General features: G+C 39.6%; 1 protein-coding gene across 4 annotated transcripts in view; it reads left to right on the plus strand.

Annotated features, from left to right (window-relative positions):
* The window catches only part of THSD4 (thrombospondin type 1 domain containing 4), a 599,697-nt gene that overhangs the window by 472,230 nt on the left and 102,107 nt on the right, over window positions 1-25,360 (plus strand). The gene's annotated exons all lie outside the window — the stretch shown is intronic.

Raw genomic sequence — 25,360 nt, forward strand, 5'->3', positions numbered from 1 at the left:
TGCGCTCAGCTCATTCTTTATATGGCTTTAACAGCAAAATGCATATGCTAACAAACTTAAACAAAGGCTTTGTTTATGTTTGTTAGCATATGTATTGTGCTGTTAAATTGGTAATGAGTCCTCAAGACGGGAGAGGGGGGGAAGGAAGATGTTTAAACAGTTTCTCCCCATTGGTCTGTTTCTGAAGCTGTTAAACAGTTTCTCCCCAATTCTGTTTCTCCCCATTGGTCTGAATTATCCATGACATTCATACTGCATCATATCAAGTCCAAATCATTAGAGGAATGCCTCTGCTTGCACTGGCCAGAGGATGTTTGGATTCTGATGTCAGCCCACGTCTGCAGCCTGACAGGTATCAGGTGTTGTCCCCAGTGTACACAGAAGTCGTCTTTGCAGCCAAACTAGGCTAACATGCATTTTGCTAACTGGAATTGGAGCAGCAAAACAAGGAAAACAAATGCCTAATTTTCCAGCTTTGTGGGTGGGAGAACTATAAGTGAAGATTGGTATCTGAAGTTATGAATATTAGCTTTGTTTACTACACATTTGCTCCTGTGGTAATGCCCATAAGGGATTTAGCCAGCACATGAAGGGACAAGTCAAGCTGAATGGCCCATTAAGGAACACTTAGCTCACAATGGCCCCTGGAAAATGCTTGTCTACACTTAATGGACTTTTTGTGAATGTTCTAACTAGAATATGGGTGGGGGTGATGGACATGTAACTTGCCCATGTGACTCCAAACACCATCTTTCACAGTAAGAACAGATTTCCCTTTACTTGCCACTTGGCAGAAGCTAAAAGGCCCGGCCTGGAAATATATCCGTTTTGCCTCTTTCCTGCTCTGGCCTCTTTACTGCTCCAGTCTCTGGACTATGAACATATACTAATGGGAGCATTCTAACCAAGGGACTGAGGACTTTAAGGTAATCTGGAGCCTTCATATTTCCTTGATCCTTTGCAGATGGACTTATGAGTTGGATATGGTACAGAGACTGTTTTAGCCTCATTGATTGCTGATTTCTCTCTTGCAGTGCACAAAGATGTATGTCTGCTGACTTTCTCACATGAGTCAGCCGCCTTTGATACCTGTGGTATAAGCAACATAGCCCTTTTGTGAGTGGTTTTGTTCTTTCGTCTCCAAATGTCAAAGCCTGTTCCCATTGAACTCAATAGCAAAACTCCTTTTGATCTCAATGAGAACAGGATTTGGCCCCAAGAGATCAGAGAATGTGATTTTGATCAATTGCTTATCTGTCCAGAGACAGTTCTCATGCATGTTCTGCCAGGTTGATTTTGGTTGCCCCTCGTGTATGCCATGCTGAGGAAAATAATAAAACAATTTGGGCTGTAGTTCTAACAAGATGCACATGGCGCACACAATTCTACGCCTCTTTTCCATCAAACCGAGATGGTGCAGCATCTTTGCTTTCCTAGTGACTGATGGAGAGCAATACTTAGATAAAGACAAGCTGGCAGAAGCTTAGTTTGGACATAAGGAAGGCACTGATAGTGTATTAAGGGAAAGTGGGGTGATTGTCCTTCCTATCCTTTCATTTAAGAAGTTTTCAAATTGGGGTACTGCTGGATCCTCAATGACACCTGGAAGTACAGGTAGCACCAGGGGCCCAAAGCATCATTTTACAACTTCATCTGTTTAACAGATGCAGTTGTAAAATTTTAGACAGATAAGAGTGTGTGTGTGTCTGTGTGTGTGTGTTGGGGGGGCCGGGGAGAGGGTGGAGGACCCAGGCTGGGGGCAGGGTGGGGAGGAGTCACAGGGAGGGTCATGTGCAGAGGTCATGTGCCCTCCCTTGTGTCCCTCCCATGAGTGCAGTACCAGCAAGAAATCATTTCTACTTAAACCACTGGTTATACTGGCAGGACAAACCCCATGATTTGTGTCTATTGCCCTGTTCATGTGATCTTGCTTTGACTTTCCCTGTTCATTGGTTCCAATGTGGGAAATATACTTAGCACTTTCTAAATCTTCTCTAAAATGTTAGTGAGACCATTGTCTCCAGCAAGGCAGGCTGCTAGTCAGTTGAAAGCCGTAGAAAACAGGATTCTCCTATTTCCTTAAAAAACACCATGCAGACCTTTTAATGCAAAAGGTACCCTGATCACAGTCACAGCACCGAGTATTTCAGTGGGTGGGTGGGTATGAGTATGTGTGTTTGTTTTGGGAAGGCATCCACAGAATATAGTGTCATTCAGATGTGAAGAAATACCAGGAGAATTAAATAGGAAGTGAGAATCTGGGAATATCAGGTAACACCAGACATCTGAAGGTACGTTTTCAGAGCTGAATCATGCCTGGCATTGGGGCTGTTGTGGAACTTCCTGTTTTACAAACATAGACCTGCCATGTCCACCATTTGTGAGTTTTCCCCTATTTTCCCTATATATCAATCTTCCTATGAGTGGCATGGACTCACACAGCTCATCTGCAAGGCCCCTAGCCTGTCCTCATTTAAGTCCCTCTTAAAGACCCACTTATGCCAGACTGCCTAAAGCAAATCCAGTTATCTTGGTGCACTCATCATGAGTGCCATCAGCAAACACTAATGACAATGGAGCTCTGCCTGAGGGCTTTGAAAGATTCCAGATCAGAAGGGATCATTGTGGTCTTCTAGTCTGGCCTCCTGTATAACACAGGCCATGGAACTTCCCAAAAATAATTCCTCGAGCAGATCTTTTAGAAAACATCTAATCTTGATTTAAAAATTGTCAGTGATGAAGAATTCACCATGACCCTTAGTAAGTTGTTCCAATGGTTAACCACCATCGCTGTTAAACATTTACAGCTTATTTCCAGTCTGAGTTAGTCTAGCTTCAACTTCCAGCCATTGGATCACAATATACCTTTGCTAGATTGACGAGTCCATTGTCAAATATTTGTTCCACATATAGATACTGAGACTGTAATCAGATCACCCTTTAACATTCTCTTTGTTAAGCTAAATAGTTGGAGCTGGAGTCTACCACAATAATTGGTTTTCAAATCCTGTAATCATTCCTGTAGATGTTCTCTGGAACCTTTTCAACATCCTTTTAGGATTGTGGACCCCAGAACTGGCCACAGATTTCCAGCAGCGGTCACACTAGTGCCAAATACAGAAGTAAAATAACCTCTCTATTCCTGCTTGAGATTTCCCTCTTTATGCATCAAAGGATTGCATTTGACCTTTTGGCCACAGCATGATCTCATGTTCAGCTGATGATCCACCCTCCCACCCCCCCCAATTTTTTTTTTCAAAATCTTCACCACTGTCCTCCTTAGCCCTCACTCCTAGAATTGTCCAAGTGCATTAGAAGCTTCAGGCCCTAGTATTCCATTTAACAACTCTCCTAACATCATCTGTTTCTAATGTCTCTCCCACTGCTAACCAACAGAAAGAAGGGAAACATTATTATCCCCATTGTCACTTGCCATTTTCTTATCCTTTCTGCTCTTTCCTTTGCGCTTCCTACTTCTTTTTCTTGCTAGTTGCTAGCAAGAGGTGTAAAGGAATTTGACTAGTTTTACAGAAATCTTTCTGTGTAGACAGGAGTCCTTGGGGGCGGGGGGGGGGGGGGGGTAGAGGACTATATATTGTAATGTGTCCTTGTGCATTTCTTCCTTTGGCCAAAAGTGTGATTTTTCAGACTAATACAAGAAAGACCAGACTTGTAGTTCTGCTGACATACTAAAACCTAGACATCCTGGAGCTCTTGTAAGAGAGCCTATTCACATAGTATTTCTGACCTTGGGTACTTACCAATCAAAGAATTTTCTGATAAGCTGTATATAAGCATGAGTTTTTGGTTTCCTCACTGAACATTTTGAGCTGTGTCCATCTCTTTGAACTAATTTGGTGATGAAGGGAATTAATTATTCTGTATGAGCAACGTCCATAGATACAGTATGTTTGGAAGAAAATGTGGAATTCTTATATCAAATGGGTGAAAATGCAGTTTGCTGGGCAAACTGCTGGAAGTCATTACATAATGAAAGCTGTCAAACCATGAAATTGCAGATAATTTTTCTTTCAGATGTACATGCCAGCATCTGAAAACAGCAGAAAAACCCCCTTAACCCTAGTGAAATGTGCTGGGCCACATGAACATTCTTTGAATGCGCAGAGCAGAAAAATAGTAACATTTTTGCTTAAAAATAATCAGGACTCTTGGCATGTATGGGAAAATATCAAGCTGTGTGTTTCCCATGCTTCTCCTCATTCCCAGAGCTCTCTCTGGTTTGTGCCACCACCAATTATTATATTTTTTCTATACTGTCACATATGGTTCATTTTAAGTATGGTATGGTATGGATTTTAGATGGCTAAATTAACCAAATTAGCCTCCCTGACAGTGAAGATTCTCGGGGTAGTGGTTTCATCCATGAGACTACCAGCCTCTTTGCTTATCCAATAAGGGCGCAGCTAACATCTCTGTTTTCACAAATTGCAGCCAACTCTAATGATCAAGCAAATCAGCTTTTAAACAAGACCCTGCTTTAGCATACAGGCAAAGAAGGTGAACTAGAGGACCAGGATATGACAGCTAGCAAAATGTTCATTGATAGTTGATTGTGAAGTGAAATGGGGGACTAAAGGCAGACATTTCCCTATAGGTGGAAGGCAACAGAACTGCAACCAGCTTTGTGTTCAAAATCTGGGCAGTCTAGCAGTTTTTGATAGAGAAGGACTTGAACCATAACACTGGATCTCCACTGAGCTGTTCAAAACCCAGACTCAGATCTGGAATTTGCAAACTTCCCTACATTTAGTGGGATGAATAGAAACCTTGAATCTAAACATGCCAGAGTTCAGGGTTCCCACCAGGGTCCCAATTCAACAAAGCATTTAAGCATGTACTTAATTGCTTTGCTGAACTGTGGCTTAAGGATCTAATTCTGCCACCTTTGCTCACACCAAACAGGAATTTACTACATAAATGATCCTACAAAGTCAACATGACTGCTTTTGGGGTAAAGTACTGCTTGATGTAAAGAAGGTAGAATTGGGTCCTTAGTTTTTTGTCACACAATATGCAAGTTGAGTGTGTTTTCTTTCAGTGCAGAATCATGAGTCAGCACCGGATCATTAAAAAGGTTCACACGCTTCAGCAAAAACCCTGGGAACCTGTGCTGAGTTTTCAGTTTGTAACAAAACATGGAGACCATCTATGCTCCATGTGGTTTCATTACACAGTTTTTGCACAGCACCAAATTTATCACACTTCTACACTTCACAATTTTGTCTATGACAAAAACCCCAAATGCAGTGAGGAAAAACATGTTCTCACAATACAGTATTTCTTGCTCGGCTGAAACCAGGAAGTACTAGACATGGTAGAAGAGATCATCTGTGGGGTTTCAAGTTGGATTTCTTGACCAAAGAGATTCAAATTCAGCTAAAATTCATACAAACGTCTAAACATTTGTATGCTTCTCCAAACTAGATCTGCAAACCTTTTGAAGTTGACCCATCACTAGCAACTATAATAGGCTTTAGTGTAATTGGGAGCCCAGAGTGTGCTAAGCAGAATGGCTTTGACAGCAATATTTAAAGAGGGTAACTTGTTCATTCTTGCTAGTTATAGGTGTAGTTTCCTCAGCAATTTGTTCAGGTTAACATCTACATGAAAGAGACAGTGATTAGGGGATAATGATATTTAAGTTGCTTATACTTTAAAACAATAATAAATGTTGTCTTTTTAGAACAAAACCCTGGTGTTCTGAACAGGGTTTGTAGTGTTTCCAGAACATGTGATATTATCCAGGTATTCAGAAAATTCAAATTAAAAGAAGACATGCAGTAAATATCATAAGATCAGGACAGACTGGTTCAAAAGTTAAGTATTTAAACACAGGTTACCTTGTGTCTTTAAATTTGACATTTCAGAAGAGATCTCCATAATATCCTTGGACAGTGTTCATAGTTTTTTCAGCTTTGTTTATGTTACTTAAATGGTCTCAAGTATAACTCTATCTACATATCCTTCAAAACACCTCAAAACTTTCCTAGTGATTTACATTCTAAATTTCTAGATTGTCTTGCTTCTGATTTCATTTCACGTGACATCACTTTCAAACATCTTGGGTGCTACTTATTCTAAACATTAAGTAGTAATAAGCATTTTTACCAACTCACTTATTTTCGTCTCAGCAGTTTAATTTGGAAATGAGTTACAATTCAGATTACTTACCTACCTACTACCTTAGGTTTAGGTTTAGGCTCATCTCAATGCAGTCTGAACTCCACATGTAATAATTTGCAAATAATTTGCACTTTCTTTTGAAAGTGGTTCTCAATAATGTATAATGTCTGACAGGCTTGTCAGGTAGACATCTGATGCAACAGAGCAGTTGCTCACACTAAAATTCTTCATCTGGAGCAGCAATTCTGCGACATGCCCAGCTGAGCATAGAAATGGGATGAAGGTCTATTTTTTTTTATCTCAATGGTAAAATTATGACCCATTGAAACTAATGGAAATTTTGCAATGGACTTAGCTGGGACCAGGATTTGTACCATTGACCTCTGTTGGTCTTACAGTTCTACTTGAGCAGCAAAATGTTGTGTTTGAATGTAAATATTTTAACATCCTGGGGATTAAGATTTCGAGTAGATAAATAATTTAAAAGCTGCATAATATCAATCTGACACTGTTATTGTGAAAGGGGCTATTTTACCGGATGTCTTTAAGACCTAATTTGAAGGAGCTGATTGATTTTGTTATTCATTGCCTCTCAACAAATAGAAATCTTGGGGAAAGAATGTTCAGCATTAAGTATCAAAAGTTGGCTTATTATAGTCTGTGAAGGATGTAATGGCCAAAAAGCCATTAGTGATAAAAGTATATTAAACCTATCTAATGGTCTGATAATCTGGACAGTCATGTGTCTCCAGAAAAAACTCCCATTCTGGACTCAGAAAACCTTAGCATCCAGACCTACAAGCACTTAGTACCAAACAGAGTGATTACCAGTATTAGCAATAGTGTGACATTTTATGGACAGAAACTAGTGCAGAGAAGATTTTGGACAAGCCACTTAACCTCTCTGTTCTTCCTGGAATGATTTAACCTCTCTGTTCTTCCTGGAATGATTCATCTTTACAGCCATTAAGAGATATGTGGAACATAAGCATTAACATCAGTTTTGCTTAGCATACAACACAACCACATTTAGACTTTTTAGTGAGGAAATGGAAGGTTTATTTCCTCTAATAAATACAAAATAGACAGTATGTGTGTTTAAACAAGAATCTGGAGGTTCAAATCAAGATTTTTTTAAAACAAAGTCTGGGGGAAATAGCTAGTGTCCTTTTGAACTGGACATATTGCTTAGTATGTCTGAATGTTTAAGTGGATTTAAGAAATTTGTGTTGTGAAAATGAGATTGGACGAAGCCAAAGAAACTGAGAGAAGATTCTGTGAAAAATATTTTGTTTCAATATCCCCAGCAGCAGAGAGAACATTTCGAACATAATGTCTCATGAGAAACATTGTCAGCAGCCCTGGAGCTTGAAATAACATTTTTAAACCAATGTACATCTACAGCAAATAAATGAATTAGGTATTTTAAACCATTGACAGAGCAGTTTGAAGATAAACATTGTTAAAGGCACTCCTTTATCACATTTAATCATCTAGATTCTAAAATGTCAAGGTAATTTGTGGCTAGCTGACTGACTGATTGTGTTATGTTAACTAGGTTCATTTTTATTCAGTTAATATATTTAAAATCAGAATCTAGAGAGCAGATATATTTGGTTGCTGTTGAGGATTATAATTGTATTACAGAGGCCAAAGTTAATGGTTTGTTGTGTGCTATACGGAACAGGTGCAACACAGCTAGTCTGGCGATGGTGGGCTTGGAATTAGGATGTATGAATAGTTTGAGGTCACTGAGCCAGAAAATAAAGAAGGAAGTCAGTATCGTGATCTAAGTTCTCAGCGTCAAGGGAACAACTAAGCACCAGGAGCTTGATCCAGCACTAACTGGAAGGAAGGGGATCTAGAGGAAGATTTCATTATGGTCATGGATCCATTGTTAAGGGTGAAACACACATTGATTCTAAATCCTATTTTTGACCCTATCGTGCCTTCTATCCACATCCAAAACAACTTTCTTTAGGTCTGATACTGCTTGTGCTTAGTCTCATGCCAGAGGACAAGAATTTATTTATTATATGATCATAGAAAGTCATGTCTATTATATGATCATAGAATATCAGGGTTGGAAGGGACCTCAGGAGGTCAGCTAGTCCAACCCCCTGCTCAAAGCAGGACCAATCCCCAATTTTTGCCCCAGATCCCTAAATGGCCCCCTCAAGGATTGAACTCATAACCCTGGGTTTAGTAGGCCAATGCTCAAACCACTGAGCTATGACCCCCGCCTCCCCAACATTTAACCAAGTTTAATGTGCACAAAGGGATTTGCTTATAGTGAACTCATATGTAATAGTATTCTGCTCATAGTTGACCTCAATGAGAGTCCCAGATTGCTAGTGAGAGCCATAGGTGAATCACTAATGATTCTTCCAATTTCATTGTGGGGAAAATCCCCAACTATTTTTATTTTGTTTTCACAATGCATAGCACAATTCAAAGCTCTGTGAATACAACTATGGTTTGTGAAATTCCCTGGGAAACTTTGACTGCTGTGATCTTCTACCATATATAAGATTCATATAGTCTATTTGGTTATAGATCAATGTATGTGTGAGAGAGGTGTATGTGTATGGGGCATTCATCATAATGCATATATTGCATATAACAGATGTAGCGATGATATCCAGGTTGTCCTAAACCATCATCTACCCATTCTGCCCGCTAATCCAGCTCCACTGGACTGACCTTTTCTCATCCTCAGAATGAGGAGCTCTTGGTGAAATTATAGAGAAAATAAAGATGTACAGAAATGTATTCACATATAGGCTGAAACTAAGCATGGGAACTCAGATCAAAAGGAGAATTTCTGAGAAAATTATAAGCATCTGAACACAGGCAGTTACAATCAAAGCCTCTATGCAAAATTAATTCTAGGATTTGCTTTAATATCACTAAAATGTGATAAAACAGCACAGTGATAGGCATTTGTATGCTAATATTACATTGTGACCACCTGTATAATATTGTTTTTAAGGAAGAGAACTCTTTGTTGGCAACAGATGTAGTTTAAAAGCAAAACATTTGTAAGAGAATCATAGGACTGGAAGGGACCTTGCGAGGTCATCTAGTCCAGTCCCCTGCAATCATGGTAGGACTAAGTATTATCTAGACCATGTATTAATGTTACTTGATAACTTTTGGTTATTTACTTTTTTTTGGCCTTTGAACTCATTTTTGCAACTGATTCTTTTCCCATGGTGTTTGTCATGTTTTCCTTTCACTTTGAAATTTTTCAGATCTCTTCAACTCATTTACAAAGATTTTTTCCATCCCAGCAAGCTTTTAGGTTTATACTACAGCTAAATAAAATGCATTCTATTTCATTTTAATTTTGAAAACTTCTGAAGCATTTATTTATTGTCTTGTTCCCTTTAAGGTAACCATCTAATAGATACCTCATATGCCTGCTCTACACTATAGACATTTGTTTCTCATAGAATAATTAAAATAAAATAATCTATTTTAAAAAATGTTTCATGTACTTATGAAAATGCCAAAGCATTCACACCTGCTTGTATAAAGGATGGAATTTCTAATGTGCTCTAGTAGAGTGCTACAGCCAAAACCTGAAAACAGCTGTTGGACGGGGTGTTCGCAGTATTTTGTAGCAGTTGCTTGGCTTGCATCCGCTTGCTGTAAAGTGAAAACTTCATTTGTGTCAGTGTAACACAGTGAATGTGAAATCACAAATCTCTTCCTCTTCCAGTGGAGGTATTCAATCAAAGTCTTCCTTCACTTTCTCCTTCTAAGAGATGCATTGGGTTATGGAAATGATCTTCTAGTTTTAATTGAGAATCCAGACATTGAGTAAACCAGGTTTTGAAAGCTGCAGTGCTGGATTCCTGAAAATGATGCCCTCCAGTGCAGTTTTTCAAAAGCTCAAAAAGGTTGGAGTTTGGGTTCAGTTTCCAGAAGTATCCAGAAGTTCTGGGGTCAAATTATGTTTTCAGTTACATAAGTAGGAATCTAGGGTAATTCATCTGAGTTTGATAAATGCTGAAAACTGTAGAAGAGTTATTTAAGTTTTCATCAGTTTAAATGAGAGCAGAATTTGGCCTTGGGTTCCTAAGCACAGCTTAGCTGAACTATCCTTACCACCTGAGTCTGCACAGCTGGGCTGCTAGGCCGATAAGAACAGACTTTCTGCAACACTTCTGGCACAAGTCCCAACTGAAATACTGTGGGAAACGGTGTTTCTTGTTGCATTTTGTTTCTAGTTCCGGCTAGAACGTGGATTTGAAAATACAACATAAAATTGAGTAAAAAAGTTAAATCAACATTTGACCACCTCAGAAGGTTTGAATCTAGATCTGCGCTAAAAATGAGTGAGGGCTCAGAGAAAATCCTTGGTTTTTTTCCATTTCTACTCTGCTGGCATTGGTTGATTATTAGAGCCATAATTAAATATCTCAGGGTAGAAAAAGGTGCAAACATTTTACCAAGGCTAGAATATGACCAGAAAAATCGCTGTACAAGATAGGTATTTGATTCAAAGAATTAATAAAGACAAAAACTGTGCAATGTCTTTAAATTTTCTGAGGTATTAACTATAGCAGAGAGTTAGGATTGGCATAGGGTTAGTTTTATGTGAAGATTTATCAGTGAATACATACAGGCTTCAAAGAGTTTAGGAAATAGGATGGTACAAAGTTAATCAATGAATGGATTCTTGCTCAAAGAAAATTTAGACAAGCTTTCCCGTACAGGGCTACTAATACAGGACTCAAATAAGGCTAGAACTGGATTTTTTGAGAGGTGCTTAAAGAGCTGTATAAAGAAAAGCTAGGTCAGATATTTCACCTGATTTTCAAATTGCCATTTTTAAGTAAGAAAATAGATCCATGCTTACCTAGGTTAATAAATTTGTTATGGCCAATTGGAATCTGTCTTTCAGTTGGGTCATCCATAGTATGGAGATAGCATATGTTTAAGTGATGAATGAAGACACATCCCTCCAGGAAATGGAATTTAAGACCATAGTTAGCCTTGTGCTGAACTGAGAGATACCAGATTGTGCAGGAAAGGTCCCTTCCTTAATTGTGGTTTTGCCAGAGAAGCTGAGTCTGATCTTTGCTGTGTTAACAAATAAATAATCTTAAGGAGTTTTCCTCTCCATGATATGAGAGTTGGTGTAATACTGATTGTTGTTAGCTTTTGTTGGGACTGACATTTAAATTATGTTCATTGCCTTGAGACTTGGAATGGGTTTCATTTTATAAATCAAGAAGTAAGTAAAATGATGTACTAATTAATTCTGGCAAAATCTCTTTGTTTAGACTGATGGTGTTAGTTTGGTTGTCTTTCTCTGCTGGACCTCAGCCTAAATATCTGATCCTGTTTTGGACCTCTTAGTTCTATAACTCTTTAATAGCTGAATTTTACAAGTTGAAAATGTCCTTCTGCTGTTTTGGGGAGGGTACTTTTATGTGTGAAATCACATCTGGCAAACAGTCCCCTTACCGTCTTCTGAGAGTCAGTCTTGCATGGTTTATAATCATTTCGGCTTTAACACAGGCAATCAGGCTGCCAAGTTGCATTTGATGAATACAAGAGAGTGATGAAGAGGAGTTTGATTCCCTGACATACACTTTGACAGGACAGAAATTTTGGCAGCATAATTTGTCAGGAATCTTAGGGTCAGTCTGGACTTGGATTTTTCCTTATGTAATCATGTTGCTGTCAGTACAAGTTTGGGTTCTCTCCATCTAAAGAAACATAGCGAGGATAAGGTGTTGGCTGTCTGTGTTGTTGTGGAAAAATCCTCATCCATATTTTTCTTGCGATAAAAGTTTGTTATTGGTAGTGCTGTTTACACAGCCCTTCCTTCTGCTGTTATAATGTCCTTTTTAACAGGTCCAGCATGTAGTGGCTAGACCTCCTATATGTGTGGTAATCTGATTAGTCCTGTAATCTAGAATTACAGTTTCTTGTACTGCTGTCCACCTGCCTGGAAACAGCTATGTAGTGTAGTCAGTACCTTCCATGTCAGGTTAGTCTAGGCTGGCACTTGGAGAGACCTTGTGTAGTGACATTAAGCAGCACACCCTGTGTCAATCTGGGAGCTAAAGATCTTAAGGCCTTTCTGCGTCCAGCAGCCTTAGTGAAGACGCCCCTTTGTATTTACTGTAACCACATTCAGTCTCTTCTCTACCCCAAGGGACGTGACAAGCTGGTTATAAGATATTATTTTGTACATAGGCGCGGGAAGTAGGAGTGCGGGGGTGCTGCAGCACCCCCGGGTTTTATGCAGGGCTGCTGGCCCGGTCCCCAGCTGCTGATTCAGAGCAAAACCTGGGGGTGCTTCCTGTGCCTATGCCCTGGCCCAGCCCTCTGCTCTCCAACCCCTCACCTCACATGGGGCTCAGCTGCCCGCCGCCAGCCCCGCTCCCCATCTGCTGGCCCCATTCCCGGGACCCGGTGCCTGGCCCCAACCCCTGCTCCCAGGCTTCCACTGATGGGGCCCACCCCACTCCTGGCCCCACACTTGGGCCTCTGCTCCTAGATTAAAAGAATTAAAAGAACTATCCTTTGGGTAGTATCTATAGCAAATTCCTCTCATCAGTTCACAAGTGAAAAGCTCTGCCCAGAGTTATGTAGAGAATGTTCTGTTTCTGATGGTACTGGGCAAAGGGGCTAATTAGAGGTGGGCCTACATGCTTCAGAAAAGTTTGGGTATCTAAGAACCTCACAATCCCAGTCTTCCTGTAAGAAGCATGGGTATTTGTCATCAAGGTCCAGACACCCAAAAGGGAAAACAGAAGGGTTAAATCCCCAAAATAAAGTTAAACCAACAAATTGCATACTGTTTTGTTGTACTGTAAAATCTATCAGTAAGCTCTTTTATGAAAGCTTGTAATGTCTGGAACTTGATGGTTATGATGAAATATGTATATACAGTAGAATGTCGTTATGAATTTATATATGTGTATATATGAAAAATTGTAACTATGGTGCAACTTCAGCATCACCATGACTTTAAATGCCTTGATCTTACTTGTGTTATGTATCTGTCTCCACCTCTGAGATACTGTAGTAAAATCTGTCTTCAGGTATGTGTAGATAAACAAGAAACTGTGGTTTGTTTGGCCATTTTATCTATCTATTTATAGAATAATAATTTGTTTCTCAATACAGTAAAAGCTGTGTTATCCAGCACTTTACCAACCATAAAGCTCTAGAAACCAGCATTTCTGATATCGCCATTAAAAGTCCACTTGGCGTGGGGCCAGCAGGTGACATGTCTCTGTTGCACCGAGGCAGCAGAATGGCCACGGGGGCCCCGTGCACTCGCCCCACCCCACCCGAACGCTGGCTCCACCTGGCTCCACCTCCATCTAGGGACAGGTATCTGAGCATGAACAGCAGGGTCATGTCGCCGCTTGCAGGGAGCCGCCTGAGGTGAGCACCGCCCAGATCTGGCACACCGAAACCCCTCCTGCACCCCAACCCTCTGCCCCGAGCCCCCTCCCGCACCTATACTTCCTCTAAGAGCCTGCGCCCCGTAGCCCCTCCCATGTCCCAACCCCCAGCCCTGACCCCCTCCCGCACCCAAACTCCCACCCTCCATTGGTAAGTTTAACTCTTATTTAACCCGTATTTTTGACGAACTGGCACCCCCCATTCGTCCAACATGCCGGGTAACAAAGCTTTTCCTGTATATGGATTCCAACCAAATTGAAATTCTTGGTTTATTAAACATTTGAAAAATTGGGATTTTTTGTCTCTGTCTTTTGCCAGCAGAATTAAAAAGAAAGCTAGTAATCATATCAGGTAAACACATCTGTTGTGCTGATGAGTATGTAGGACTCTACCCAAAACATGAGAGCATTTATATGCAAAGCAACATAAGAGCTTGGGAAAATTCTTGGAAGTGATATATGTTTATTGGCAAAATAAGCAGCCCATCATTTGTCTTATAAATTGCTTGACAGGAACTGAAGCAACAGTGTTTAAATCTGTAATCTGCCTGCAGATGTTCAGCTGTAACTCTTATATAAGAGTCCTTCAATAAATGGCAGATCTTTAAGGTAACTATTGAATTTCTGTCACAACATCATTCACTCATAGGTTCATAGTCCAAAGCTTTTGGGGGGTTGTTTTTTCCTTCAAGTGAATCTGTCACAGGTCACCTGGCTTCCAAATTAATAATCTGCTCCGATTTTTTTGTTGATCTTACCTAACACTTTTTCTTTCCATATCCAATCTTGATTAATGCAACTCAAGGCCAAGAAAGGCCAAAGCCACATCATCCCCTTCTGGTGCAGGATGGGAGTCAGTCTCCTCCATAACACCTCTTACCTGCCAGTCTGCAGGAACAGGCGTCCACATGTGATTGAGGCAGGACACATGTTATCTTCCCATACAGGACATCAGTGAAGCTGCATTAATTTTTCTATTATGCCTTCTCCAAGGGGAATCTAGGAACAGCAGTTAATCAGAGTGTCCATTTAGTTCGGCTCCAGGGGAGCCAGACAAGGAGTCAGGGTGCTTCAGAGCAAGTGCAGAGGCATTCCAACCTTCCCCTAATATATGCAGTGTTTGTGGGGGTATTCCACTGCCTACTCCAGAGCCTTCCCCCAAAGGAATGGTTTTGGAGAAAACTCTGCAAGGGGGACTCGTCCCTACAGAATTTTTCTCCTCAACGCTCTCTTCCATGTACTGGTTTGTGGAAAGGGGTGATTCTCACCTTTAACATGTTTATAATTTAATATGACCCAAGTGAGTAGCCGCTGCACTTTAACTAAAATGGAAATGGAAAAACTGCCCCAGCTTATGGTGATGAACTCCTGGATTGCCTCTAGTGCTGGTGTTCTTTCAAGTGCTGCATGTACAAATAACATACTCAATAGCTTCTTTCTGACTGAATCCTTCTGTGCCAAGCATTAGGAAAGCAACAAAACCAGGATGGACTATGCTGTCGAGACCATACAGCAGTGGTGGGCAACCTGCAGCACACAGGCCACACGTGGCCCGTCAGGGTAATCCGCTGGCGGGCCCCCAGACAGTTTGTTTACATTTGCACAGCTGCCTGCAGCTCCCAGTGCTCACAGTTCACCATTCCTGGCTAATGGGAGCCGCGGGAAGCGGCGGCCAGCACGTCCCTGCAGCCCACGCCGCTTCCTGCTGCTCCCATTGGCTGGAAACGGTGAACCACAGCCACTGGGAGCTGCAGGTGGCCGTGCTAATATAAAAAACTGTCTGGCAGCCCGCTAGCGGATTACCCTCCTGGGTCGCGTGGGGCCTGCAGGCTGCAGGTTGCCCACTACTGCCATACAGCACACATGAACAGTGTTTTCACAAGCCACTCAGGAGGGTGGCGCTTGTGTCTCTGTCATTTGTCTTTACGTAACAGATGGTTAAATGAACATAACAGCAAGCACAAGGCAGTGTTATTGTAACAATAAAAAGAGAAAATTATTTCAATGGTTCAAACCCTTAAGTAAACAGTGTGACTGCTTGGAAACTTCTTAAAAGAGAGCATCAATTTGGGTGTTGTGCATTTGTTGAGAATCTGGTGAGGCTGATGCCTTAAGGTATCTGACACTGTAACCTGAGAGAATCACATTTCTCAAAGGTAGATTTTCTTGGATAAAGTTAACAGGCATAGATTTAAACAAAAAGTTGGAACCCAGCAAAGAGGGTTAATATTTACTGCTCACTAGGTTGTTTTACAACTTGGAATGTGTGATCTGTTTTGAGCCTCACCCTGTTCACTGTAAACACTTTTGAAGCAGATATGGGATCAAGCCACAGAGTCTAGCCCCATACTTGAACTTCCCCAAAGTTCAGGGGACTATAGATCTTGGGTTTTGGTTCAGGCCCATCTCTGATATAAACCATGTGTTTCTAATAGTTCAAACTGAAATAATGTATGGAAGTGAATTGATTGTTGTTGGTTTTTTTTCACTTTGTTAGTAGCATAGCTTTTGTTCAACAGACAAAAGGGCAATGAATTCAGGATCTCTCTAAATTTCACTCAAAATCAAGCATCCTGGAGTTTACTAGCATATTGAACTATTGTTAAAAGCATTTACATCAGGGCTAATACTTAGGGCTTGATCCTGGAAGGTGCTGAGCATCCCTGCAAAATGCTGCAGGTCCTTAACTCCCCTTGACTTTAGTGGGATTTAGGGAGCTCAACCTCTTGCAGGATCAAGCCCTAAAACTCTAAAGTGTTTGTTGGTTGTTATAGCAAAATCTTAGGTACAAAAAGTGACTGAGCAAAGCTGCACCAACCTAACGATTTTTGCTTGACACCCAATGTTTTCATGAATATTCGAAAAAACGTGCCAGTCTGATATAAGGAAAAATGTCATTTCAAATGATAATTTGCTTTTTTAAAAGTTTCATCACTAGTGCATTTCTCCAGGGCCTGATCCTGCTTCCATTAAAATCAGTGGTTAATTCTGCTGTCCATCAGAATCATTATTTAAAATGTGTAGAATATTGTTAGGACAATAGATGTTAAAGAATATGCATGAAATTTTGTAACTAATCAGACTTTTCCTAAGCACATCAACATCACATGAAAAATCTGGTAAATTGGTCTGCTTTGGAAAAACGTTTTCTTTAATATTCTGCTTACACAATATGTTGTCAACTCACAGATTTTTTTTTTTTTTGAGTAATTAGAAAGGGATTTTTTGTTTGTTTGTTTGTTTGTTTTATGAGGATGCTATTCAGTTTGGAAAACAAACAATTGCCAATGGTCCGGTCTATGAAATCAGATTCCAGGACAATAAGTACACATACATGGTCTTTGAAAGCACTGAGATGCAGATTCATTAAATAAAGATCACATATGTATCCTGTTAACACTATGAATAGTATTTCAGCCTGTCATTTCTAATGGGAAATTGTTGTGGATTCAGCATACAGGGATGTTATGCTGTAGCTCACGAAAGCTTATGCTCAAATAAATTGGTTAGTCTCTAAGGTGCCACAAGTACTCCTTTTCTTTTTGCGAATACAGACTAACACGGCTGTTACTCTGAAACCTATCTTATCTTTATTAGAATTGTGATTGTCAGAACATATCTGTATTAGCTGTGTCCTTCAAGCTTCCTTTTTCTTTACTTTTTTTAACTATTTCTTCTATATGCTGAAAGAAACCTAAAGTACTGAGGTTGCCAGTTACGCACATTCTTTTTGCGAATACAGACTAACACGGCTGTTACTCTGAAACCTGGCACATAAATATGACACAAATACCAAGCGTTTTCTCATGGCCAGTGACAGAGGATATCTTTTAGCCTATCATTCACTCTATTTTTACATTGACCAACAGTGATCTGAAACCAGTGTGAGATAGAGAATTTAACTCAACTGTTCCTTTGTCCGTGAAGACATATCACAGCGCAGGGAGTTCCAGCGTAGTAAGACTGAAATTGCAACCCGCAATTGCACTCATTTGCAGTTCCTCTGCCTTCTTATCCTGGAGGTGGCAATTCTTCTTATTTATTGTGGAAAAGGGGGAATAAAGAGATTGGGGGCAGGCATTACAGGTTTTTAACCAAATTCTATAGCTTTCGGGTATGAATGGATTACAGACTATTGTGTGTGTGTGTGTGTGTGTGTGTGTGTGTATATATAATTAAATAAATATATTTTTTTTAAAAGTTGAGCATGCAGGAGCACATTGCTGTTGTTTCAACACCTCTGCCCCTGTTGGCGGCCAGGGTAACAGTGGGAATTTTTGAAGAGTTCTCAGAAGGCAGCAGTGTGTTTTGCTATTGAGATGTTAATGCCTATCATCCCTACACAGACACACACACACAACCCAAGGGACCACACAAAGATACTTGGCCTGGGTGATGTTAGACCTGTGGAAGGAGGTCTAATACAGAAATGAGTTCCCCTGTTTTTCTGTACACAACGTGGTGAAGTCCTATTGTCACCCCCCCCCCCCAACTAAGGTAGGAATCCATTCTAAATTATTAATTTGAACATTGAAATTCTTCCCTAACTTAGAAGATTATTTGCTAGGCAGGGTATTGAGTTTCTCCCTGTGCTCCATGTCAAGTAATGATGGTATTAGTCAACATGATGGAGTGATTAACACTGGGGTAAGCCAAGGTAGATGGGTTGTCTCAACTCCTCCTGTCCTGACATGTTACTAAGTAGAGAAAGGTGTTCAAAATCTTAAGCCTTTCTGTTCACTTTACACAATTGGAAGAGGAATGAGAGCAAGCATATGCCTGATGTATTTGAACAAAGTCCTGTATTTTTCCCTTGAAAGAAAAAAACCTCCATTAAATGATTCGCTGGAAAACAATTGTGAGTTTTAGAGATCTGCTGCTGCTTTTTTGGCTACATCTGATATGCCACTCAAAGCCATTATGTATTTTGTTCAGCCAGCACGTTATTTATATGACAGCTATGTGAAATACCAGTCCATGACTCTTATTTTTTTTTTTTTTTTAAGCAGAGGAGGCGTTTAGTGCAGATGTGTGCTATGATTTTGTTGGCTTGAGTGAGAAAATTACTGTTGTTAGATCAGCTGGTTTTGGTTTCTTTGGATGAGTTTGGCAGGGATTGTGTTGTAGTTTCGATTTTTTTATTTATTTATTTATTTATTTTGGGCGCTTAACAACAGAAACCAGCATAAAGTGAATAAAGGAAGAAAAAAGTTTTAAAAAAGAAAATGGGGATTGGAAAGCAAGAGTGAATGGTGGGAGAAAGAAACACCACATGCAAATTCACTTACTCTTCCAATTTACTCCTCAGATTGCTAAGGATACATTGTAACATGTATTGGTGTTTTTAAATGTCACTAGGTTGAGCTACCAAATATTACACACCTGTAGAATGGGTTTTTATTGGTGTTTGTACAGCAAGTGGTCAGTTCTGCCAAAGACCTTTATCTTCTTGGCTAGTCTGACTATATTAATCAATCCCTCCATCAATCTGAATCTGTAGAGGTGATTGTGTATCGCAGCTACATGCATATGTCTCTGATTCAGTTACTTTTTAAACTACATGTAGCTAATAACCCTCTGCTAACTTTGGCAACTACCAGCTATGACACTATACCAGCATGTAAACTATTTAAATATCACATGCTCTAGGACCCTGCAGGATCCTAATATTTGTTTTAGGGTTATATGCTTGACTTTCTGGGGCGTCCTTCTCCTGAGCACTTGTTTTCCTTGGGTCTTTGCCAGCAGCTGGGCCATTTCTGTTTTTCACAATTCAGTAAAAATGTGTAAATTGGAAATATGCTTCCAATTTAACAGTTGAAATTAAACGACTAAAAGCCAGAAATAACCTGGTGGTTGGCTGGTTGGCCACAAAATGCCAAGTTTGAAAAATATTGTTTCAATTTATTTTCTCATCTGCTCCCTGCTTTTTGACAAGTTTAGCTCTAATATTCATATTGAAATAGCAGAGTAGCCTTCTCATTGGTGCTCACCAAGTTTAATCATTCAACATCAATGCCAAAGCATTCTGAGGCACAAAATGACCATGGATTGGATTTGGTGGGTGAAATCCTGTTATACTGTTCAGGAGGTGGTGGAGTCAGGCTCTGCACTGGCAGAGACTCCCCTATATGGAAGGGAAATTCTCCAGGAGCAATTTCCAGTGGCTTTAAGTTCACTTTGCACCACATAGGATTAAAGAATCTGGTCCTGTATGTTAGACTGGTATTCCATCCCAGGATGTCATTTAATGTCATAACAAAATTATGTCATCAAGCTCAGGCTTTTAGGGCTCATTCATAGTGCCATATGGAAATCCTCTGTTTATGCACAGAACTGGTGTAGCACGGGCGTTGAACACTGCAGGCTTTCCCACACTGCCCTGCTCATCTGCCTCAGTATGAGAGATGATCTCCAGATGAGGAGGTTCTTGCTGTGGAAGGGTTTGGGAAGGCTTTTGTTTCTGACTCTCAGTCCTTTATCTTTGAACTGAAATTGCTATCGTTGATGCCAGTCACGGTGATGTTAATACTTGCACACAAAGAACTGAACTAAAACCACCACTTCTGTAATTTTGCACCGGCCACATTAAATTGCTACCATTTCTGCCTTGGGTCAGATTCAGACTGGTGATTTAGAGGTTAAAGGTTCTGTACCCAGCTAATAACTTGTACCATCTAGTAATGGTCCCCCAGAGACACTATTAGTAAAAGGATCATCTCTTTATTTAGTCTTAAGTGTGGACAGTGTTCACCCATTTGAGCATGCACCTTTATACACTGCATAAGGCAAAAGGGAAGATGATAAAAATTGAATGCTCTTCTTAATCAAAGTCAAATGAGTCAGATTGGCTCATCTGCTGACAAGAGGCTGAGGATTACTCCACATTTGTTTTGATTTAAAGAGGCCCTAAGCCTACAGCTAATCCTTCTTGATAATTATGAAGAAATATTGGTATGGGAGAAATCCCATTAAAGTGGAGGAAGATTAAACTCATCAGATTTTTATATAAATTATTTTCAAGGCACAGAGACAAGAATTTCTTATTTTACTAGCTGTAACTGTAAAGGACAAATAACAAAATTACATTTGAAGTGATAGTAGAGATTTGTACATTTCAAAAAAAGAAAAGGAGTACTTGTGGCACCTTAGAGACTAACCAATTTATTTGACCTGTAGCTCACGAAAGCTTATGCTCAAATAAATTGGTTAGTCTCTAAGGTGCCACAAGTACTCCTTTTCTTTTTGCGAATACAGACTAACACGGCTGTTACTCTGAAACGTGTACATTTCAGTTATTGAAAGTCAAAATAGTGCCAATTACTTTTTAAACTACAAATTTATCTGTATATTTCTATAGATCCTTGAAACTCATTTATAGTTTAGGTTTTTTTTCTCTTATGCCTACTTTTTCTCTACCTGTTGTTTCTGTTTTTCTCACTAACACAATCTCTGTTGGCAACTTAGAATAAATCACAATGGATGAAAAAACCCATAGTAAACATTTAAATAAGCAGTAATTTGTTGATTCTTTGTTTAAGAAAGTGGACAGAGTTTCAGATGTGGTTCAATAGAATGACAACCTACTGTAGTTTTAGCTATATTTGAAAAAGTGCTTTTTGCCAGATCTGCTTATCATTGCTATGATATCCAGTGGCAGAATTTCTCAAAGGTGCATGAAGGCTGAAGTCATAGATTTGTGGTTTTGCACTCCTTGAAAGAGACTACATGAAATATACTGTCATTGACTGGAACATCGCGAGGCTCCAGTCCATGGACCCTGTGAATTGCAACAATTGCCTTGGTATACTATGGCTGAATACTGTGCGCCAGTGTGGTCTCACAGCAGACACACTAAACAACTTGATACCAATCAAGTGGCTCTCAGTCCTATAGTATATCTAGCCTCCACAGATTAAAAGAGCTGCCCAAACATCTCGCTTTCTCACCCATGTCAATGCAAACACAAGGATCCCATTGCACAATGACCTGCAGAACCCACCAAGATACGATTAAAATGCCACAATCTTCTATGGAACCACATCAAGACCCTTACACTCAACTTTGACGCGGAGGCTCTATGGAGAGCCACATGTAGTGTTTCAACCATTCAAAACAAACAGTTTGTTGTTGACCCTGCTGAGGAACCCCTGGGTTTTGACTTATGTAGGAAAGACTGGTAAGAGAAAAGCAATTGCAGACATCTCACTGCAGTCCCATAAAACTCTGTCACATCTCTGCTCACACCTGTGGAATCCCACAAGCTCCATCTCTTCATCCATCTAATTCAACATCCATATGAAGTACTAAAATGTCAGAAATACATTCCCTGCCCCCCACCTGCTGCCTCTACTCAAGACGACTAGAAAGGAACTTAATATTATTCATTTTACTGAGGTTTTTTGTAACATTTGTAGTTTTCTGTGAACAATTCTGTATTTTGGGAAAATACCAATTTATAGTCCAGATCCTCAGCCAACGTATATCTCCATTTCCTGTAATGGAGAAACATCCCCCTTCCATGAGTTGAGGATCTATCCCTGTATTTTAGAAGTTCCTGTTCCCTGCAGCAGTTTCTCTGCCACTGGTTGTGTGGCAATAATTTGATGGACTGCAGTCTGGTAGGGACAGAACAGAATTTACATAACAATTTGTATAGAAATGAAGCTCTTAATGATGTACATAATTATCTCATTATATTTGTCCTCTTTCATTTGGAAGCCAAAAATGTTTCCCAGCTTTTTTTTGCCTTATTTAAATGTAAATTTTATTTACGCTACCGTATGTAACCATTTATATATGTTACCTGTAATTCCTTTATATTAATTCTTGTCCTTTCAAAGCTTGACTGTCTTCTAGCTGTAAATTTACAGGCATTTATTGAGGGGAACAGTCCTTTCCTTATTAAAACCTACTGTATCAGTCTTTTTTTTTAGTTTAAGAAATAAACATGAAGCTAATCGGTTTGGAACAGTATTGCCCTGAAGATATTTTCTCCCTCAGTCATGTTGACTTTAATGAAGACCTAAATCCATCATTTCCCTGTGTTCAAAAGTGACTGTCCAAGCCAAAAGATACATTCACCAAGAAAATTTAAAGAAATAATTGTGAAGGAATTACATATATATAAAAAAACAACTAAAAATGTATCAGCGGGTAGCCGTCTTAGTCTGTTTCCACAAAAACAACAAGGAGTCCGGTGGCACCTTAAAGACTAACAGATTTATTTGGGCATAAGCTTTCGTGGGTAAAAAATCACTTCTTCAGATGCATGGAGTGAAAATGTGCTCTCAACAGCTTTCTGGAGACATTAGTATGAACAGAAATATAACACATGACTGATGACAGACATTATATCCCTTGTTAGCATGCTGTTGTCTGTTGTGAAAAAAGAAGACACACTGTGCTAGATGAGCTATGTTGTCATGGTTTTGGTATGCAGGAATTTGACAGCGACTGCATTTACAACTACAGTCTATCAGGTGATGTAGGGAATTGAAACATCAACATGTAAGAAATGTGGCAATCTCTGTTCAAATGAAAAGCAAGAGGGGCACAGGCCTGAAAAAGAGAGAGTTTCTGAAGATCAAGACTGGGATGTATTTAGAACCATTTGCATAATATGTACTTTGTTTCGAAAAAACACTACTTAGGAAATCATATTAGCTTTGTTGGTATTGAGCCATATCTTTTGTATCATCCTTGCCACAAATCAGTTTTATAAAACTTTAAATCCTGAATGCAAAGCAGCTGGGAGCTAATTTGTCCCAGTTATGCTCAAATGTAAATAATACTTTTGTTAGCTATTTAGAGTCTGATCCCTGATGCCTTGTCTATGCTGCAAACAGTGGTTGCCATTAATAAGGTAGCTTTTATGTCATAATGATATTGGGCCAGACTCATGTCTGTTGACTTCCATGGAACTCTAATGGAGTTTGACCAGGGAAGAATTTGGTCCATTAGTTTAATTTACTTTGGTGAAACTAGTAATGAGGCACAGTGATAGAATGTAATTTTGCAGTGTGGTAAACTCAATTCAGTGATGCCTTTGCATTTGCATAGTTTTCTTTTCATGTAATACTGCTGATGTACAAACTCTTGCCCTTGGACTGGACCCACACAAGACATTAACGTTAGAATTATAGAAACGTAGGACATCATCAAGTCCAGCTCCCTTGAGCTATTGCAGGACCAAGTAAACCTAGACCATCTCTGACAGGTATTTATCCAATTTGTTTTGAAAAGCTTCCAATGATGAGGACTCTACAACCTCCCTTGGAAGTCTATTCCAGAGCTTAACCATCTTTATAGATAGAATGTTTTTCCTAATATCTAAACTAAATGTCCCTTGCTGAAGATTAAGCCATTACTTCTTGTTCTGCCGTCAGTGGACATGGAGAACAATTGATCACCGTCCTCTTTATAACATCCCTTAACATATTGGTTGCCCCTTAGTCGCATTTTCTCAGACTAAGCATTCCCAATTTTTTCAACCTTTTTCATAGGTCAGGTTTTCTAAACCTTATATCCTTTTTGTTGCTTTCCTGTGGACTCTTTTCAATTAGTCCAAATCCTTCCTAAATTGTGGTGCCCAGAATTTGACACAGTACTCCAGCTGGGGCCTCACCAGTGCCAAATAGAGCAGGACAATCACCTCCCATGTCTTACATACAACACTTCTGTTAATACACCCCAGAATCATATTAGCCTTTTTGCAGCTGCATCACAGTGATGACTCATATTAGGTTTGTGTAACCACTGTAACCTCCCAGATCCTTTTCAGCAGTACTACCACCTGGATAGTTATTTTGTAGTTGTGTATTTGATTTTTCCTTCCTAAGTGAGGTACTTTGTACTTGTCTTTATTGAATTTCATCTTGTTGAATTCAGATCAGTTCTTCAATTTGTCAAGATCATTTTGAATTTTAAACCTGTTCTCCAAAGTGCTTGCAACCCCTCCCTGCTTGGTGTCATCTGCAGATAAATACTCTTTGAGTACAGACTTTCAACCAGTTGCGCACTCACCTTATAGTAATTTAATTTAGACCGCATTTCCCTAGTTTGCTTATGAGAATGTCATGCAGAACTGTGTCAAAAGCCTTAGTAAAATCGAGGTATATCATATCTACTGCTTCCTCCCTAACCACTAGGTCAGTAATCCTATCAAAGAAGGAAATTAAGTTGATTTGCCATGATTTGTTTTTGACAAATCCATGCTGACTATTCCTTATAACCCTATTATCCTCCTAGTGCTTACAAATTGATTTTTTAATAATTTGCTCCAGTATCTTTCCAGGTATTGAAGTTAGGCTGACTGCTCTATAATTCCCTGTGTCCTCCTTGTTCCTTTTTTTAAAGATAGGTACTATGTTTGCCCTTTTCCAGTCTTCTGGGACTTCTTCCATCCTAGAAGTGTTTTCAAAGATATGTACTAATGGCTCAGTGATTGTTTTGGCTAGTTCCTTAAGTGCCATAGGATGAGTTTCATCAGATCCTGCTGACTTGAATACATCTAACTTATCTAAATAATCTGTAATCTGTTCTTTCCCTATTTTGGCTTGCGTTCCTTCTCCCTGGTTGTCAATATTGTGCTAAATACCTTTTTAGTGAAGACTGAAGAAAATTTTCATTAAGCACCTCAGCTTTCTTGATTTCATCAGTTACTAGCTCTCCTTCCCTACTAAGTAGAGGGCCTCCACTTTCCTTCGTCTTTCTCTTGCTCCTAATGTATTTAAAGAATCTCTTCTTATTGCCTTTTATGTCCCTTGCTGAGTGTAACT

The sequence above is a fragment of the Chelonia mydas genome, chromosome 10 (genome assembly GCF_015237465.2).
Source record: "Chelonia mydas isolate rCheMyd1 chromosome 10, rCheMyd1.pri.v2, whole genome shotgun sequence".
NCBI classification, from domain to species: domain Eukaryota; kingdom Metazoa; phylum Chordata; order Testudines; family Cheloniidae; genus Chelonia; species Chelonia mydas.